Here is a 6,000-nt window from a genome sequence, read left to right as displayed (position 1 = left end):
CCAGGCAAGAACACTGGAGTGGGTTGCCATTTCCTTCTCCAATACATGAAAGTGAAAAGTGAAAGTGAAGTCGCTCAGTCTGTCTGACCCTCAGCAACCCCATGGACTGCAGCCTTCCAGGCTCCTTGGTCCATGGGATTTGCCAGGCAAGAGTCCTGGAGTGGGGTGCCTCTGCACTACCAGAGGGCAAGAACAGAAGGCAAGAGGTTTCGCTGGACTGTAAACCTCCCACACGTGACGTCCCCCTTATCAGAAGAAAGTTTCAGAGTGATTCAAAGTCTCTTGGAAATGCACCTTAAGTGAGGTTCCACCTGAGCCTCGCTTTTGTGATTAATACCTATGACAGTGACCACGGATCTTTAAACTCTAGCCCCCGATGTGGCGTAGATGATTTTGCGACACCCAGGAAGCATACTGACATGCATGGTTTTTGTACAGGAAAGCAGGGGAGGTGGTGAGGGGGCAAATTGCTGGGGGGACCATTTCTAAACTTGGGCTCTGTCTTGGGAAGGGAATGCACACAAATGTTCCTTCTCATCACATAGTTCACCTCAAACAAACATGGGGACCACCATTAGAGACGGACCCAGGGCTCAAGCTCCAGAGAAATGGGGAAAAAAAAGAAATTTTCAAGACTGGTCAGTAAGCATTTAGAGTGGTCTTCCCAGGTGGCGCAGTGGTAAGGAATCCACCTGACAATGCAGGAGACACAAGAGACGTGGGCTCGATTCCTGGGTTGGAAAGATTTCTCGGAGTTGGAAATGACAACCAGTGTATTCTTGCCTGGAAAATTCCATGGACTAGAGGATCCTGGCGGGCTACAGTCTGTGGGGCCTCAAAGAGTCAGACGCGACTGAGCACACACACACATCAGAGAGAGAAAACCTCCCTGGATATATAATTATTGAAGACTATTAAAAAAATAAAAAGGAAAGCATTAACAGATCTTAAGACTGGCAATCCTTTGCATTTAGTATTAAGCCCCCTGAGTGAAGGAAGCAATTATAACACAGAATTCTGCAGAGAAGAGCAGCTTTGGACACAGACCCATGTCTCAGAGGAAGAGGACAGGAGCTAATTCAGAACCTGCATGAGAAAAAAAAAGAATGTATAGAATAAAAAAGAAGGTATTTCCCCCATCACTTTTGGCTAAGGGTTTAAAAAATCTTCAGTGACAACGGATGGGGGAGGTCTGAACACCACACTACCCAGGAGCTACAGCTGAAACGGATGGGGGAGGTCCGAATACCACACTACCCAGGAGCTACAGCTGAAAGACTTTCAGTTGTGTATGCGCCTGTGGGTGTGTGTGTGTGTACATGAGCGTCAACCTGTGCAGATGCCACACCCTGCTTCTTCCCTCGGTTGCCAGATGCTTGTGGGAGAGTTCTGACCGGCCTCTCTCCATACTGAAACAATCTAATCTGATCACTATATTTGGGGTGCAGGGGGTTTATCTGGCAGAGATTTAGGAAAGGAAATAAGGAGGCTTCTGGCCAAGGTCACATTTTGACAGGAGTGAAATTTGACGATGGTTGCTCTAATGACTACCTGGCACTTAGTTTACTATTTATCTACTGCTCTCTCATGTTCAGACCCTTTGGCTGAAAACTCTAATAGAAAGATGGACGAGTAATAAATTCACGCCTCCAAGCCCTAGCCCAAAGCCATAACTAATATAGGGAAATAAGAAATTACACTCCAATAGCACAGAGTGAGAGGTGAATTGGCAGATAAAGTCTGAGAGGAGAGATTACAGCAGCTTGTCTTATTAATAAAAATTCTTAAAGGTAACAACATTTTCAAGGGCAGTGGAAGCAAAATTAAAAAAAAAAAAAATTCTCTGAACTATTTGACAACCAAGCCTTCACCTGAGCATTTTTTTCAGTCCCTCATGTATGGCTTGATTTGTCTGACTTAGAATACAAAACAAGTGTGAAACAGTCCATTCCAATATTGAGTTTATGCAAATCCTTAAAATAATCAATATCGCTAATAGGAGGTCTAACGTGAAAGTGCACCAGCAGAAGCACCACTCATTTGTAAGCAATAAAATCTGTTTCTAGCTTGGTTTCGTTTATCAGAAAGAAGGTAACTCGAGTTACGAGAAGTCTAAGTGCGGTGAGCCGGCTCTGCTGTCTGCGACTGACTGCTGCTGCTGCGTGCACGCTCAGCCATGTCCGACTCGTTGCCACCCCATGGGCTGTGGCCCGCCAGGCTCCTCTGTCCACGGATTTCTCAGGCAATAATACTGGCGTGGGTTGCTATTTCCAGATCCAGGGGATCTTCCCAATAGTGGGCAATAACATGCTGGCTAACCTTTCTTTTCACGCACAGTGTTTGGCCAACATATCAAGGTGCTTTAAATGTGGCCTAATAATCACATGTTAGTCACTCAAAGTTTTGGCACCAAATTGGGTGTTAAGCCAGTTAGTATCTAGGAGAACATTCGGCCTGTTAGAAGTTAGCGTTAACTCTTCACAGGTTCATTATAATGAAATTTAGTGCATTTTGGCTTTAGTGCATTTAATGGCATTCAGTTAGAACTGGGTATGGAAAAACAGACTGGTTCCAAATGGGGAAATCAGGACAGGAGTACATCAAGGCTGTACATTGTCACCCTGCTTATTTAACTTAATGCAGACTACATCATGTGAAATGCTGGGCTGGATGAAGCACAAGCTGGAATCAAGATTGCCGGGAGAAATATCAATAACCACAGATACACAGATGACACCACCCTTATAACAGAAAGAGAAGAAGAACTAAAGAGCCTCTTGATGAAAGTGACAGAGGAGAGTGAAAAAGTTGGCTTAAAACTCAATATTCAGAAAACTAAGATCATGGCATTCGGTCCCATTACTTCATGGCAAATAGATGGGAAAACAATGGAAACAGTGAGAGACTTTATTTTAGGGGGCTCCAAAATCACTGTAGACGGTGACTGCAGCCATGAAATTAAAAGACACTTGGTCCTTGGAAGAAAAGCTATGACCAACCTAGACAGCATAATAAAAAGCAGAGACATTACTTTGCTGACAAAGGTCCGTCTAGTCAAAGCTATGGTTTTTCCAGTCGTCACATATAGGCGTGAGAGTTGGACTATAAAGAAAGCTGAGCACCGAAGAATTCATGCTTTTGAACTGTGATATTGGAGAAGACTCTTGACAGTCCCTTGGACTGCCAGGAGATCCAACCAGTCCATCCTAAAAGAAATCAGTCTTAATTAAATTACTCTGTCCAATATTCATTGGAAGCATGGATGCTGAAACAGCAATACTTTGGCCACGTGATGCAAAGAACTGACTCATTGGAAAAGACCCTGATGCTGGGAAAGATTGAAGGCAGGAGGAGAAGGGGATGACAGAGGATGAGATGGTTGGATGGCACCACCAACTCAATGGACATGAGTTTGAGTAAGCTCCGGGAGTTGGTGATGGACAGGGAAGCCTGGTGTGCTGAAGTCCATGGGGTCGCAAAGAGTCGGACACGACTGAGTGACTGAACTGAACTGAACTAAGGATCTAGCTGGGGTCCAAGAAGGTCACCTTGCTTCGCTTCACTGATGGTTTCATGCCAAAACAAATACCAGCAACATCTAGCAGTGATCTCTTAAAGATTTCTAAATAGACTTTGCTTTAGACATTCTGACAAATTTATGCTTCCCTGCTATTGACAAGATTATATAGTTTCATAGCATTATGTCAAGAACAATTAAACAATTTCTTGCTGACCTGTAGTAACATACTCAGAACTAAGACATGCATATATTTGCTGAGTGAATGAAAGTGACGGTCTAGTAAGAAGTGCTTCCTACCACTAAAATTTATAAAACAATGATGTGTGGCCCACTGTGAATGAGTCAGTCCGTATTTATTAAGTATCTATATGCACTGCGCACTGTACTAGGTGCTGGAGAACCAGCAGGAAACCAGACATGCCTTCACAGAGCACACGGTCCAGCCAATCAACTGTCCACCAGGCAACTTCATCTGCTACCTGAAAAAAAGAAACTACTCTCAGAATTAAAAAAAAAAAACAAAAAACTACCCTTGGAATTCTGAGCACCTAAGAACTAGATGCTTTTGAACTATGGTGCTGGAGAAGACTCTTAAGAGTCCCTTGGACTGCAAGGAAATCAAACCAGTCATCCTGAATATTCATTGGAAGGACTGATGCTGAAGCTGAAACTCCAATACTTTGGCCACCTTATGGAATGAGCTGACTCATTAGAAAAGACTGTGATGCTGGGAAAGATTGAAGGCAGGAGGAGAAGGGGAGGACAGAGGATGAGATGGTTGGATGGCATCACTGACTTGATGGATATGAGTTTGACTAACCCTCAGGAGATGGTGATGGACAGGGAAGCCTGACGTGCTGAAGCCCATGGGATCACAAAGAGCTGAAGCCCATGGGGTCACAAAGAGCTGGACACGACCAAGTGACTGAACTGAACTGAACTTGGAATTTAATATTCTTATTGATTTCTTAATAATCAAATTCCACACATGGAAATAATACACTTAAATCAGGAAGAAAACATATCAAGTAGAACGCTCAGACTTAGCAGTAATTACTGGAATCTGACTGAGTCAGGCTTACACTTGAACTGCAAGTGACTTTACTACACAGTAAACTAGTTTCTGTACTTTCACTTCTTAATTAACTAGTTAGCTTTCAAATGTGCTAATACAATTGAGCTTCTGATGGACTGATATTCAGGCTTTGAGGCCAAAATCTATATGACAATGAGGGATAATGCACCTGCGGTATATTTGGACACTTTTCCCCAAATCTCTGTAAACTTCTCTTTGTGCAGACTGTCCTTGGAAGACACTTTGTTCTGTATAAAGGTGGGGGGATATTTAATGGGGCTCATGGTAGGTGAGACTGAAGATTGTTGTTCAGTCCCTAAGTCTTTGCAACCCCATGGATTGCAGCACACCAGGCTTCCCTGTCCTTCACTATCTCTTGGAGTTTGCTCAAATCAAAGGTAGATGCTAGGAAAATCTGGATGGCTGTATTTGCAATTTTTCTTGATAAGGTTTTCCCCAAATAATCCAATAATAAAAATTACCTGCTTGCCTCCTCTTTCCTGTGAATGTTTCCTATAATCTGTAAAAGTTTTATTACAATTTTTTACAGTAGTTTCTAATTTATTAATGTACCTATGCATATTTGTAAATAAATCAGATAAGATCAGATCAGTCGCTCAGTCGTGTCCGACTCTTTGCAACCCCATGAATTGCAGCACACCAGGCCTCCCTGTCCATCACCAACTCCCAGAGTTCACTCAAACTCATGTCCATCAAGTCGGTGATGCCATCCAGCCATCTCATCCTCTGTCGTCCCCTTCTCCTCCTGCCCCCAATCCCTCCCAGCATCAGGGTCTTTTCCAATGAGTCAATTCTTCGTATGAGGTGGCCAAAGTACTGGAGTTTCAGCTTTAGCATCATTCCTTCCAAAGAAATCCCAGGGCTGATCTATAAGCACCTAATTTTGTGAATGCCACTGCTGTAGCAGAAGCTAGTTGATGCATCCCCATTGTGCTCACCCTTATTCAAGCCCTTATTCTTTCCTCCCATTCTACTGGCCTCCTACAGACTTTTCTCTTCCCTCCCCGCTCCTTTCTTACTTAACTGCACTCTGAAAATGGCCGGCCTCCAGCTAGGGTTAACTTGCACCTGATGTCTACTTTTCCAAGACGACACCCCCAACACTCATTTTCTTTGCGAGCATTCTTCATTCCAAAAAAGAAGGTCATAGAGTGATCATCTTAAGCTTGAAGGCCACCAGAACCTGTTCTGGAACCAGCTGACACCAGCCCTAATAATCTCAGTGATTCTAGGAGGAAAGAAGAACCCCGAGACTACAGCAAACACTATCCTTATGTACAATTTTCAACCCTGAAACCTCAAGACCCTGTCCTACTTCCCAGGAACAGGGCCACAGTCTTGAGAGCAGCAGTATGCTGTGGCCCCCTTTGCCTGGCAAAGTCAT

At 43.8% G+C, this 6,000-nt stretch overlaps 1 protein-coding gene across 2 annotated transcripts in view; it reads right to left on the bottom strand.

Annotated features, from left to right (window-relative positions):
• The window catches only part of PACRG (PARK2 co-regulated), a 531,307-nt gene that overhangs the window by 407,133 nt on the left and 118,174 nt on the right, over positions 1 to 6,000 (bottom strand). The gene's annotated exons all lie outside the window — the stretch shown is intronic.

Source organism: Bison bison, unplaced genomic scaffold (genome assembly GCF_000754665.1).
Source record: "Bison bison bison isolate TAMUID 2011002044 unplaced genomic scaffold, Bison_UMD1.0 scf7180017864065, whole genome shotgun sequence".
NCBI lineage: Eukaryota > Metazoa > Chordata > Mammalia > Artiodactyla > Bovidae > Bison > Bison bison.
Note: the sequence above shows the minus strand (reverse complement) of the source record. Positions and strands in the feature narration are given on the sequence as shown.